At 47.0% G+C, this 15,227-nt stretch overlaps 1 protein-coding gene across 1 annotated transcript in view; it reads right to left on the reverse strand.

Annotated features, from left to right (window-relative positions):
- Positions 1-15,227, reverse strand: part of LOC126183363 (cell surface glycoprotein 1-like) — a gene marked incomplete at its 5' end in the record, with an annotated part of 134,407 nt that overhangs the window by 60,042 nt on the left and 59,138 nt on the right. The gene's annotated exons all lie outside the window — the stretch shown is intronic.

The raw sequence follows: 15,227 nt of genomic DNA on the forward strand, positions 1-15,227 counted from the left end.
CTCTTTCTGCTTTTACTTTTTCAGTTTGTACCATCTACACTCCACCGTCGTCTGCCGTTAGTCGGGCTGACATGATGCACCTGATCGTTCAGCTTCCCCCGCCGTTTTTATTGTTTGGCGACTTCAATGCCCATCATCCCCTTTGGGGCTCTCCTGCATCCTGTCCAAGAGGCTCACTCTTGGCAGATGTCTTCAACCATCTCAATCTTGTCTGCCTCAATACCGGCGCCCCGACTTTCCTCTCGGACTCCACTCATACCTTCTCCCACTTGGACCTCTCAATATGTTCTACCACTCTTGCCCGTCGGTTCGAGTGGTATGTCCTTTCTGACACCTATTCGAGCGACCACTTCCCCTGTGTCGTTCGTCTCCTGCACCACACCCCATCCCCACGTCCTTCGAGCTGGAACATACTGAAAGCTGACTGGGGACTTTACTCATCCCTGGCAACCTTTCCGGACCACGATTTTCCCAGTTGTGACAGTCAGGTCGAATACCTCTCGGCTGTTATCATCCATGCTGCCGAACGTTCCATTCCTCGTACTACTTCTTCACGTCGCGTTTCCGTCCCCTGGTGGAACGAGGCTTGTAGGGACGCTATCCGTGCTCGACGACGTGCTTTACGCACCTTTCGCCGCCATCCTACGTTGGCGAATTGTATTGAATACAAACGACTCCGAGCGCAATGCCGTAGAGTCATCAAAGACAGCAAAAAAGCTTGTTGGGCCTCTTTCACCGGCTCCTTTAACAGTTTTACTCCTTCTTCCGTCGTTTGGGGTAGCCTGCGCCGGCTGTCGGGCATTAAGGCCCACTCCTCGGTACCTGGCCTGACCTCAGGTAATGCGGTCCTTGTTGATCCGGTGGCTGTCGCCAACGCCTTTGGCCGCTTTTTCGAGGAGGTTTCAAGCTCCGCCCATTACCATCCTGCCTTCCTTCCCAGGAAAGAGGCAGAAGAGGCTCGGCGACCTTCCTTCCACTCGCTGAATCTGGAAACCTATAATGCCCCCTTTACTATGCGGGAACTCGAACGTGCGCTTGCACTGTCCTGGTCCTCTGCTCCGGGGCCGGATGCCATTCACGTTCAGATGCTGGCACACCTTTCTCCGGCGGGCAAAAGCTTCCTTCTCCGTACCTACAATCGCGTCTGGACCGAAGGTAAAGTCCCCATGCGTTGGCGTGACGCCGTTGTTGTTCCTATACCCAAACCCGGGAAGGATAGACACCTTCCTTCTAGTTACCGCCCCATTTCTCTTACAAGCTGTGTCTGTAAGGTGATGGAGCGCATGGTTAATGCTCGGTTAGTCTGGATTCTTGAATCTCGACGGCTCCTTACTAATGTCCAATGTGGCTTTCGTCGCCGCCGCTCCGCTGTTGACCACCTCGTGACCTTGTCGACATTCATCATGAACAACTTTTTGCGAAGGCGCCAAACGGTAGCCGTGTTCTTCGACTTGGAGAAGGCTTATGACACCTGTTGGAGAGGAGGTATCCTCCGCACTATGCACAGGTGGGGCCTACGCGGTCGCCTGCCCCTTTTTATTGATTCCTTTTTAACGGAACGAAAGTTTAGGGTACGTGTGGGCTCCGTATTGTCCGACGTCTTCCTCCAGGAGAACGGAGTGCCTCAGGGCTCCGTCTTGAGCGTAGTCCTTTTTGCCATCGCGATCAATCCCATTATGGATTGCATTCCACCTAATGTCTCAGGCTCTCTCTTTGTCGATGACTTTGCGATCTACTGCAGTGCCCAGAGAACATGCCTCCTGGAGCGCTGCCTTCAGCGTTGTCTAGACAGCCTCTACTCATGGAGCGTGGCAAATGGCTTCCGGTTCTCTGAAGAAAAGACGGTTTGTATCAACTTTTGGCGATATAAAGCGTTCCTTCCGCCATCCTTACATCTCGGTCCCGTTGTTCTCCGATTCGTGGACACAACTAAGTTTCTAGGGCTCACGTTGGACAGGAAACTGTGTTGGTCTCCACACGTCTCTTATTTGGCGGCCCGTTGTACACGTTCCCTTAATGTCCTCAGAGTTCTTAGCGGTTCATCTTGGGGAGCGGATCGCACTGTCCTGCTTCGCTTGTATCGGTCCATAGTCCGATCGAAGCTGGATTATGGGAGCTTCGTCTACTCGTCCGCTCGGCCGTCCCTCTTACGCCGGCTCAACTCCATCCACCATCAGGGGATACGTCTTGCGACCGGAGCCTTCTATACTAGTCCTGTCGAGAGTCTTTATGCTGAAGCTGCCGAGTTACCGTTGACCTACCGGCGCGACGTACTGCTGTGTCGGTATGCCTGCCGGCTGTCGTCTATGCCCGACCACCCCACTTACAAGTCCTTCTTCGCCGATTCTCTCGACCGTCAGTACGGGTTGTATGTGTCTGCCCTGCTGCCCCCCGGAGTCCGCTTCCGTCGCCTGCTTCGACAATTGGATTTTGCCCTCCCTACCACCTTCAGAGAGGGTGAGAGCCCGACACCACCTTGGCTCCAGGCTCCGGTTCATATTTATCTCGACCTCAGCTCACTCCCGAAGGATGGTACTCCGGCTGCAATGTATTGCTCACGGTTTGCCGAACTTCGTGCTCGACTTGCCGGTCACACCTTTATTTACACCGATGGCTCCAAAACTGACGATGGTGTCGGCTGTGCCTTTGTCGTCGGGGCCGCCACATTTAAATACAGGCTCCTCGACCAGTGTTCCAGCTTTACGGCCGAGCTTTTTGCTCTCCATCAGGCCGTTCAGTATGCCCGTCGCCACCACCATTCATCATATGTACTGTGCTCTGACTCACTCAGTGCTCTTCAGAGCCTTGGAGCTCCCTATCCGGTCCATCCCTTGATACAACGGATACAGCAGTCCCTCCATTCTTTGGCTGATAATGGTGGTTCTGTCAGCTTTCTGTGGGTTCCCGGACATGTGGGAGTGCCTGGGAATGAGGCTGCGGATGCTGCAGCCAGGGCTGCAGTCCTCCTGCCTCGGCCAGCCTCCCATTGTGTCCCGTCATCCGACGTTCGTGGGGATGTCTGTAAGAGGCTTGTGTCGTTGTGGTGGGATGCTTGGTCATCCCTCCAAGGAAACAAGCTCCGGGCAGTAAAACCGCTACCAACTGCTTGGACAACATCCTCCCGACCATCTCGGCGCGAGGAGGTCCTTCTGACCAGGTTGCGGATTGGGCATTGCCGGTTTAGCCACCGCTACCTGCTCTCCGGTGACCCAGCCCCGCAGTGCCCTTGTGGTCAGGCATTAACAGTGCGCCATGTTTTATTGTCGTGTCCCCGTTTTAGTCAATTTCGTGTTGTCCTGTCCCTGCCATCTACTTTACCGGATGTTTTAGCTGATGACGCTCGAGCAGCTGCTCGTATTCTGCGTTTTATAACTTTAACTGGCTTGTCCAAGGACATTTAATCTTTTTACTTATTTTGTCTGCATCTTTGTCGGGTCCTTCTGGTGTCCCCTCCATCCCCTTGAGTTTTACCAGATTCCATGTGCTCAAACAACAATGACTGGGCGCTGATGACCTCAGCAGTTGAGCGCCCTTAAACCCAACCAAAAAAAAAAAAAAAAAATGAATGTATTAGCTGCACTGATTGATCAGCTCCCTACACCTTTCCTACTTTTGGGAGATTTTAACGCACATAACCCCTTGTGGGGTGGTACCATGCTTACTGGCAGAGGCAGAGATGTCGAAACTTTACTGTCTAAGTTCGACATCTGCCTCTTAAATATTAGGTCTGCCACACATTCCAGCATGCCTCGAGGTAGTTCCTCAGCCATTGATTTATCAATTTCCAGCCCAGGACTTCTCCCATCTATCCACTGGAGAGCACATGGCTACCTATGTGGTAGTGACCACTTCCCCATCTTCCTGTCACTCCCCCGGCGTCATCCCGACAGACTCGTGCCCGGATGGGCTTTAAACAAGATGGACTATGAATCTTTCACCACTGCTGTCACCATTGACTGTGCCCCACATGGTATCATCGATGTGATGGTTGAGTAGGTGACTACAACGATCCCTCGTACTTCAGGGTGCCCCCAGCGAAAGACAGTCCCTTGGTGGTCCCCGGAAGTGGCTTGGGCAATTACAGAGCGTCAGCAAGCTCTACAGCGACATAAGCGACGCTCTACCCTACAGCAGCTGATAGCATGTGCCCGTGTATGCCAGCTTATAAAACGACGGAGGGAGGAGTGATGGAAGAGGTTTGTCTCGACCATTGGTTGCCATACGTCACCTTGCCAAGTGTGGATGGAGATCAGATGTCTTTTTGGTTACCAGACACCAAAAGGGTGTCCCTGGCGTTACCACCAATGGTGTGCTATGTACTGACGCAAATGCGATTGCCGAGCACTTCACTGAGCACTATGATCGAGCCTCTGCGTCCGACAACTATCCCCCAGCCTTTCGAACCCATAAATGGCAGATGGAAAGTCCTCTCGTTCACGACACACCACAGTGAACCCTATAACGCTTCATTTATAGAGTGGGAGCTCCTCAGCGCACTTGCACGTTGCACTGACACAGATCCTGGGCCGGATCGGATCCACAGTCAGATGATTAAATATCTCTCTTCTAGCTGCAAGCTCAATCTTCTCGTCATCTTCAACCAGATCTGGTTCGATAGCGACTTTCCATCGCAATGGCGGGAGAACACCATCGTTCTGGTTCTCAAACCCGGCAGAAACCGGCTTGATGTGGATAGTTGTCGGCCCATTAGCCTCAACAACGTTGTTTGTAAGCTGCTGGAATGTATGGTGTGTCGGCAGTTAGCTTTGGTCCTGGAGTCATGTGGCCTTCTGGCTCCATGTCAGGGCAGCTTCCACCAGGGTCGCTCTATCAATGATAATCTAGTGTCCCTCGAGTCTGCCATCTGAACAACCTCTTAGATGCCAAAACCTTGTTGCCTCCTTTTTTGATATGCGCAATGTGTATGACACCACCTGGTGACATATCCTTGCCACATTACACAGGTGGGGTTCTCAGAGGTCCGCTCCCGATTTTTATCCAGAATTTCCTGTCGCTCTGTAATTTCTGTGTCCAAGTTGGTGCCTCCCATAGTTCTCCCCATATCCAGGAGAATGGGTTCCTGCAGGGCTCTGTATGAGCGTATTACAATTTTTAGTGGCCATTAACGGTTTAGCAGTAGCTGTAGAGCCATCTGTCTCTCCCTCTCTGTATGCAGATGACTTCTGCATTTAGTTCTGCTGCTCCAGTACTGTTGTTGCTGAGCGGCGCCTCCAGGGAGCCATCGACAAGGCGCTGTCATGGGCTCTCATCCATGGCTTCCAGTTTTTGGCCACAAAGTCGTGTGTCATGCACTTCTGTCGGCGTCGTACCATTCGTCCGGATCCAGAATTTTATCTTCATGACGATCCACTCAATGTAGTGGAGACATATCGATTCTTAGAGCTGAATTTCGATGCCCGATTGACTTGGCTACCTCACTTTCGTCAGCTTAGGAGAAAGTGCTGGCAGCACCTCAATGTCTTCTGCTGCCTGAGCAACACCAACTGGGCTGCAGATCGCTCTACTCATCTGCAGCTCTACAAAGCCCTTGTTCAATCCCGCCATGACTATGGGACTCTCATTTATGGTTCGGCATCACCCTCAGTACTGCGTGTACTCGACCCAGTGCACCACTGTGGCGTTCGCCTAGCGATGGGAGCTTTAAGGACTAGTCTGGTGGCCAGCGTCCTTGTGGAGGCTGGAGTCCCTCCATCGCAGATCCGACGTGTACAGCTGCTCGGCAGTTACATTGCACACATTCATAGTTCTCCTGTGCATCTAAAGTTCTGTCTGCTTTTCCCTCTTGCGGCAGTTCGTCTCCCGCATCGGCGGCCCAGGTCAGGGCTAATGATTGTAGTTCGCATGCGATCCCTTCTGTCTGAAATGGAGTCCTTCCCTTTACAACCTCCCATCCAAGTCCATCTGCATACACCTCCATGATGTACAACTAGGCCACACATTTGTCTGGACCTTCCGCATCGCCCTAAGGAGTCAGTTACTCCTGCCGCTCTCTGCTGTCACTTCCCCTCGATTCTGGACGTGTTCTGGGGGCTCTGAAGTGGTTTACACTGACATCTCGATGGCTTATGGTCATTTTGGCTTCACCTACGTCCACATAGGCCATTTTGAACACCGTTTATTACCCAATGGTTGCAGTGTATTCACTGCAGAGCTGGTGGCCATCTCTCGTGCACTTCAGTATGTCTAAACATGGCCTGGGGAATCGTTTCTTTTGTGTAGTGACTCCTTGAGCAGCCTACAAGCTATCGACCAGTGTTACCCTCTCCATCCTTTGGTAGCATCCGTCCAGGAGTCCATCTATGTCCTGGACAAGTCCCGTCATTCAGCAGTGTTTGTGTGGATCCCAAGATACATCGTCATCCCAGGCAACAAACTTTCCGACAGGCTGGCCAAGCAGGCCCAGCAGAAATCGCTTCTGGAGATGGGCATATATTAACCTGACCTGTGTTCTGCCTTACGCTGTAGGGTTTTTCGGCTTTGGAAGATGGCATGGCATTACAGTACACACAACAAACTGCGTGTCATTAACGAGACTACGAATTTATGGAAGTCTTCCATGCAGCCCACTTGCAGGGCAACAGTTGTCCTCTGCTGGCTCGACATTGGCCACGCTTTGGCTACCCACAGTTACCCCTTGCACCATGAAGACCCGTTTCAGTGTTGGTGTGGTGCCCGGTTGACAGTGGCCCATATTCTGGTACATTGTCCCACTTTGACTGCCCAGTGACGAAATCTTGGGTCACTGGACTGGTTGCCGCTAATTTTATCTGACATCGCCTCATCAGCTGATACAGTTTCGTTTTTTTCCTGAGGGTGGGTTTCATCATTTGATCTGTTTTAGCTAATGTCCTTTGTTCCTCTGTGTCCTTCACCCTATGCTTCTAGGGTGGAGGTTTTAAGTTTGTTGCCGAGAGGCTGGGTTCTTTTTTCTCATGGTCAGCCAGCCATGGTAATCTGCTTTGTTGTTTTAATCTCTTCATCCTGTTTCTTGCATTTCTGTGGTTTTCTTGTCCCCTTTTGTCCATTTACATGTTTGTTGCCCTTCATCGTTCTTGTGATTTTTCCTTTCATTCAGTTTTGAGTTGTCAGTCTCGTCTGTTTTGTTCTCACACTTGTGGCATTGTTTTATTCAGAATAAGGGACTGATGACCTCGTAGTGTGGTCCCTTTCCCCTCTTTTAATCAATCCAACCAACCAACCAACCAACCATGTGTGAGCATGCAAACCATAATTGATATGGGCTCTCAGAGCCAAAGACACACTCGTACACCCTTGATGACTGCACAACACACAGTTTTATGCCTCGCCTGGGCCCATCAGTATCGGCATTGAAGTGTTGATGATTGTAAACATGCTGTTTGGTCGGACAAGTCTCACTTCAAATTGTATCGAGCGGATGGATATGTCTCTTACGGTGACAACCTCATGAATCCATGTATCCTTCATGTTAGCAGGGCACTGTTTAAGCTGGTGGAGGCTCTGTAATGGTGTGGGGCGTGTGCAGTTGGAGTGATATGGGACTCCTGATACGTCTCGGTACGATTATGACAGATGACACGTACGTCAGCATCCTGTTTGGTCACATTCATCCATTCATGTCCATTGTGCATTTCGATGCACTTTAGCAATTATAGCAGGACAATGCGATACCCCAGACGTCCAGAATTGGTAGAAAGTTGCTCCAGGTACACCCTTCTGAGTTTAAACTCATGCGCTGGCCACCGAACTCCGCAGACATGTACATTATTGATGATATCTGGAGTGCCTTCCAACATGCTGTTCAGAAGAGATCTCCACTCCATTCTAATCTTTCAGATTTATGGACAGTCTTGCAGTATTCATGGTGTCAATTCCCTCCAGAACCAATTGAGACATTGGTCGAGTGCGCCAATTCTACATGGCCGCTTGGACCCTGCACGATATCTGCAGGCGTGCCAGTTTCTTTCGCGCTTTAGTGTATTTCCTCAATAACTGAATGCTGGTGACAATATCGAGTGAAAATCCGCGATGGATGTATATCTCTCATTGATTTTTTTTTTTTTCGAATGGTACCAGTATGTCTTAGGAACAGACGTAATCGTCTTATAAACGACCAGCTATTAAAAAAATAAGATTGCAGCGACTATGTTACTGTCACAATCTGTCTTGGTTCTACTGGCACACTCAAATGTCGTTAACTATATCCATGTTTAAAAGTACAGAAGCTTTAGCACACGAGATATGGTATTGCTTCTGAATGAAATGTTTTTCCTCGCAAATACCTCTACATTGAACACAGACAGTGATTGCTAGGGTGTGTATTAACGGACCTAAAGTGTCGGTGCACGTCGCTGGTGGTGTAACCTCATAATAAAATCACTGAACTTATAACGTTATTCGGCTGAGGAACATTGTATGAAGCCGCTATTTGCAACTCACTGCTGTGTATTACTCCAGTATTTGTAATACATTCTATCCTGATGCCATTTCAGAGGTCCTGTGATATATCCACTGGATTATGAGTGATAGTTGATTGAGAATGATCGCATACAGTAGTTGGTGTGCTATAAGATGAATCACTTTAAAAAAAATGTAATGCTAGATTGAGGTTATATGAAATATACACCAGCTTTTCAGATCTATAGTGTTACACTTTATTCTAGAAATGCTGTCTGTGATTAGGAGTCAAGTCTTTCTATTCTACCATATGCATACATTGGATTCTATAGTGATGTCTTTCAATGATTACAGCCACTTGTGAATCATCTCACATCTCGAAAAGATTCACCCCGTTCGAATCTGTCTGCTATAGTAAAATTCCAATTTGGTTTTAGACAGTCCCTATACGTCTTGAACAGTTCCTCAGACTCTGCCCCACCATCCCTGCAGCTTTGTGCACGTGATCGTTTCAATTGGAACTGAACAGAAGTTGGAGAGCGCTATATCTCTCATCTTGTGCAACCCGTGTAGAAACAGGGTAATCAGAGTTAATGCAACAGGACTGTTTTTTGACCACTCGATGGAAATGGGAACATGTCATAGATCTGCCAACCATGTACAATGTGTAAGGCCAGCGCCAACGAAGCTTTCTCCTCCAATACGAGATCATAGTATAAAAAGACAGTACAGGAACTGGAGGAGGACAAAGATTTAGCTTCTGCAATTGTGGTACATCTTCAAACTACATCAAGGTACTGCAGTCCAAAGCAGATCTGCTTCTGTCAGGGTCCATTAATGTCTGTCACTCAAACATACTATCATCGTTGTTTTGTACCATCCAACAGAGAATAAAAAACTACAAAATACAGAAAACTCATCAGATTCATCTGATGGAGAACTCGGTAAGATATTACTGCATTCTTGTCTTCAGATACTTGTATATCGAATAACGTCTGTGTGCTGGCATCGAGCATATGCGCTGACTCTATTAAACATACAGGTATTGATCCACTCAGCGACCGTTCTCGCTTCCACAGACCGGTGTAAAGTGTCATCGCCTGTACTCTAGGAGGACCATATCTCACAGTTCATCAGTCTCAAGAGGCTCCCTGTGTTGTTGTTTGATACATAGGTTTTTCTGCTGTAGCACATCAAAGCAACGCAGGAGTGCACCTTTGATCACCGCCATACGTTTTGCTTTTTTCCGTTATGACTTCAAGGTCAGTGTCAGGTTCTAAACTGATATTAACACATTTCGATCCAGTGGCTCTTACTGAAAGCCTTAAATCATGCAGTGTAAATTATATATTGTGCATATATCACAAAGAATCCATGCTTTGAGGAAGTAGTTTATTCATTTTACAGTTTGCCACCGTAGTTTATCGTAGAGAAACCTGCAAGGAGAATGTATGTCATGTCTGGAAATATATTTTTTACATTGGAATATTAATGGTGTTGCACTCCATATGACTATTAGGTCGGAAACAGCAACAATCTAACATTATAGCGTGTTTTAAGTGCAGAACCGTGTAGCACCACGAGTGCATGTGCTTATGTTCTCTCTGACCAATATCTCTTAGGTAATGATCCCAGACACTAGAACAATACTTTAGAATTGATAGCGCAGCTGTTTTATGTAAAATGCTTCAAACACCTTCCGTCTGGAGCTCCATCATGCATAAAAATCACCCGTTTCCTCTCTTAACTATCTGTTATATCATAACAACACTTCTGTATCTATTCTACACCAATAAGGCGTACTAAACTTCTCGACACACACGCATCTGGAGAAATCTTGTTCACTTGGATAGGTATGGTAAGATTGGTGTGGAACAGCAGTTACGGACTCGGCTCGCTCTGTTCCTTGACGAGATGTGGAATGTAGCCGTCTACTTCTAGTCAGCTGCAAATTTAATCAGTGACAGTGTTGCAGGGAAGGTCGGTCAAAGACAATGCAAGGAGATTTTTCAATCTCTAACTTTATCCTATCTAATGCTCTGTAACCTCCATCCATGTAGAGGAAGATCGAAAATTACATCTAATAATCGAAGCACTAGAAATATGTAGGACACTGTCCGGTATACATTGGTGTACATTTTCGAGAATTAACAATGGAGGGATGTAGTGTACAGTCATCTATGAACATTCGCAATCTAGTATATGGCACTCACAAAGCAGAGCAGGTTACAGAGCATTCTCGCATTCTTAGGATAAAGTTAGAGATTGAAAAATCTCCTTGCATTGTCTTTGACCGACCTTCCCTGCAACACTGTCACTGATGAAATTTGCAGCTGACTAGAAGTAGACGGCTACATTCCACATCTCGTCAAGGAACAGTGTGTCAGTTTAGCGATAATATAGAAACTGGTAAGCATACTGTCATGTCATTGGTCAGTGTTGAAATTACAGTAAAATTGCTGAAATTGATTGCACTATCAAATGGGATGCCAATTATTACAGTATATCGATGGTGTCTCTTCCATGCCGTATGTCCATTGGTACGCTATTGATTACCATGTATTTACTGACATCACTTGTTAGAGATGGAGAGAGAGTCTTGGTGGAGGAGCAACACCTTCTGAGGATGGCTAGCACCAAAACAATGAGCACTGCAATATAAGCAAATGTATCAAACAACACAGGGAGCCTGGGAGCCCCTCTTGCCACTGATAGTCACTAGGATATGGTCCTCCTACAGTACAGGCAGTGACACTTTACACCAGTCCATGGAAGTGACTGCAGTCACTGAGTGAATTAATACCTGTATGTTTAATGGGGTCATTGCTAATGATCGTTGCCTTCATGGAGATTGCATTCGATATATACACACATCAAAAAAGTTTTGCATCACCTCTGTTCTGAGAGTTCCGAAACCTGTATATAAAGTTGGAATAGCAATCAACATAAACATAATTTCCTCCCTTTTTATTGCTTATGAAAATTACACATCGCATGTTGTACCACGCTACAGTGGGACCTTCAGAGGTGGTGGTCCAGATTGCTGTACACACTGGTACCTCTTAACTCAAATGACTAGTAGCACGTCGTCCTGCATTGATGCACACCTGTATTCATCGTGGCATACTATCCACGAGTTCATCAAGGCATTGTTCGTCCAGATTGTCCCACTCCTCAACGCCGATTCGGCATAGGTCTCTGAGTGGTTGGTGTGTCGTGTAGTCCATAAACAGCCCTTTTCAATCTCCCAGGTTCAAAATAATGGCTCTGAGCACTATGGGAATTAACTTCTGAGGTCATCAGTCCCCTAGAACTTAGAACTACTTAAACCTAACCAACCTAAGGCCATCACACATCCATGCCCGAGGCAGGATTCGAACCTGCGACCATAGCGGTCGCGCGGTCCCAGACAGAAGCGCCTAGAACTGTTTGGCCACTCTGGCCACCAATCTATCCCAGGTATGTTCCATAGGGTTCACGTCTGGAGAACATGCTGGCCACTCTAGTCGAGCGATGTTGTTATCCTGAAGGAAGTCATTCACAAGATGTGCGCGATGGGGGCGAGAATTGTCGTCCTTGAAGACGAATGCCTCGCCAGTATGTTGCCGATATGGTTGCACTATCGGTTGGAGGATGGCATTCACGTATCGTACAGTCGTAACAGCGCCTTACATGACTACCAGCGGCGTACGTCGGCCCCACATAATGCCACCCCAAAACAGCAGGGAACCTGCTCCTTGCTGCACTCGCTGGACAATGTATCTAAGGCGTTCAGCCTGACCGGGTTGCTTTAAAACACGTCTCTGATGATTTTCTGGTTGAAGGCATATGGGACACTCATCGGTGAAGAGAACGTGATGCTAGTCCTGGGCGGTCTATTGGGCATGTTGTTGGGCCCATCTGTACCACGCTGCATGGTGTCGTGGTTGCAAAGATGGAACTCGCCATGGAGTGATGTTGGGCATAAAGCACCCTATTGCACACAGTTTGAATCATAACACGATTTCCTGTGACTGCACAAAAAGATACACCATCGTGGCGTTGCTGTCAGGGTTCCTCTGAGACATAATCTATAGGTAGTGGTCATCCACTACAGTAGTAGTCCTTGGACGGGATGAGCGAGGCATGTCATCGACAGTTCCTGTCTCTGTATCTCCTCCATATCTGAACAACATCGCTTTGGTTCACTGTGAGATGTCTGGACACATCCGTTGTTGAGTGTCCTTCCTGGCACAAAGCAACAATGCGGACGCAATCGAACCGCGGTATTGACCATCTAGGCATGGTTGAACTACAGACAACACGAGCCATGTACTTCCTTCCTGGTGGAATGACTGGAACTGATCGGCTGTCGGACCCCTCCAGCTAATAGGCGCTGCTCATTTGTGGTTGTTTACATCTTTAGGCGGGTTTAGCGACATCTCTGAACAGTCAAAGAGACTGTGTCTGTGATACAATATCCACAGTCAGCGTCTATCTTCAGGAGTTCTGTGAACTGGGATGATGCAAAACTCTTTTTGATGTGTATATATCAGAAGACGAGGACGTAGTAATATCTTATCGAGTTCTCTGTCGGATGAATTTAGCGGGGTTTTTATAGTTTGCAGTTTTTTATTCTCTGTTGGATGGTACAAAATAACTGATAGGGAGAAGTTTTGGGTGACAGATGTGAATTGACACTGAGGGAAGCAGATATGCTTTGGTCTGGAGTACCTGTATGTTGTTTGAAGATGTACCGCAATGCAGTATCAAAATCCTTGTCCTCCTTCCATTTCCCGTACTGTCTCTTTTTACTATGACCTTGTGTTTCAGAAGAAAGCTTAGTTTGGAGCTGGCGTAAAACACTGTCCACGGTTGGAAGAGCTACAACATGTTTCATTTTCACCAAGAGGTCAAAAGATGGTCCTGTCGCATTAATTCAGCTTACCCTGTTTCTACACAGGTTGCAGAATGTGATAGATACAGCACACTTGTACTTCTGCTGAGTTCTGACTTAAATTGGGCTGATCACTTGCAGAAAGCTGCAGGGATGGCGGGGCAGATCGTGGGGAACAGTTACAAGATGCATAGGGACTGTGTAAAACCACTTTGGAGTTTTACTATAGAAGATAGGTTCCAAAAAGGTGACAAGTTTGGAGATATGAGAGTGCCACGAATATGATTCACTGGTGGCTGTAATCATTAAAATCCATTTCCGTAGGATCCAATGCAGGTATGTGGTTGAATGGAAAGACTTGATTCCAAATCGCAGAGAGCATTTCTTGAAGAAAAAGAAACACCATAGCTCTTAAAAGCTGGTGTATATTTCTTGTGACCTCAATCAGGCATTGAATTTCTTTAAAGTGATTCATCGAATAGCACACAAACTACTGTCTGCGATCATTCTCAACCGACCATCACCCATAACCCAGTGAATTTATTGCAGAACCTCTGACATGGCACTGTGACAGGATGCATCGCAAATACTGGAGAAATATCTAGCAGAAGTATGAGGGAGCTGCAAATACTGACTTCATACCAATATTCCTTATCCAAATCACTTTCTAAGTTCGGTGATTTTATTCTGAGGTTACACCACTGGCGACCTGCACCCGCACTTTCGGTCTGTTAATACACACCCCAGCGGTCACCATCTGTATTCAATGACGATGTATTTGTGCGGAGAACCACTTCGTTCAGAAGCAATACCATATCTCGAGTTCTACAGCTTGTGTAGTTTTTAACATGGATATCGTTACCGATACTTAACGTGCGCCAGCAGAACCAGGACCGCTTGTGACAGTAGCATAGTCGTTGCGATCGTTTCTTATTAAGAGTTGGTCGCTTATAAGACGATTATATTTCTGTTCCTGAGACACACTGTTACCACTCGCAAGGAAAACAAATGAGACATATCCATCCATCGAGGATTTTCACTCAATATTGTTTGGTATCACCAGCATGTTGGCGAAGTAATATCCTTAAGCCGCCGGCACACGGACCGTGCTGTTGAACGTTAACGTGGAGCGTGGCAAGTTCAACGTGCTGCTCAACGCTCAGGAACGATGCGACTTGTGCATACGGTGCGTGGGTCCCAACGTGGTATACGCGATCACAACGCACTCCAGCGGCAGTTGAGGGATGCTTCTAGTTCGTAATCACACTGTTTACTCAACGGGAGCGCGTAAAATTCACACGCTAGCTCTATTAAAACACACATTTCCTCCATCGTCCACGAAAAGGAAAGTACCATGCCCAATTAATAAGGACACAGGGTTGTAAAAGTTCCATTACAAACAGTGCAATACAAATTTGGAATACTTCTCCGCATAAGATTTCATCATTCCCACATTTTAGTAAAAACCCCAAGGTCAGTCTTACTTGATCACTGTTCCTACGCAGTAGCAGAAACTTTGCAACATGTGAACTACGAGGCGTAAAAGAAAAAGGAACAAAATATCTTCATACAAGTAGCGCAAGTTGTCCTGAAGATTAAGCCAATTCAACAGTCACCCCTAAAAAAAAAGGTGAACTTATGTTTACATAACATCAAATATTATAATATATGCTTATATTAAACTAATAATAAAGTATCAGAACCTAATAAAAGCACGAATGTTAGGAAAAAAATTTCGGGAGAGTCAAGACGCGAACCACGGCATCGTTATAAAACTCTTCTCTGGTCAGTGACTCTACTCATTACGCTAAACCAACATCACACCTTCGTCAACTAATCAGGTTATCTTACCCCTTGCTGAAATCCTTAATCGTAGATATGTTACTAACTGAAATTTAATTATAACAAATTGTACCAAGGAAAATGTTTTGGGTCGATCTTCAGTGTGTCGCTG

The sequence above is a fragment of the Schistocerca cancellata genome, chromosome 4 (assembly GCF_023864275.1).
Source record: "Schistocerca cancellata isolate TAMUIC-IGC-003103 chromosome 4, iqSchCanc2.1, whole genome shotgun sequence".
NCBI classification, from domain to species: domain Eukaryota; kingdom Metazoa; phylum Arthropoda; class Insecta; order Orthoptera; family Acrididae; genus Schistocerca; species Schistocerca cancellata.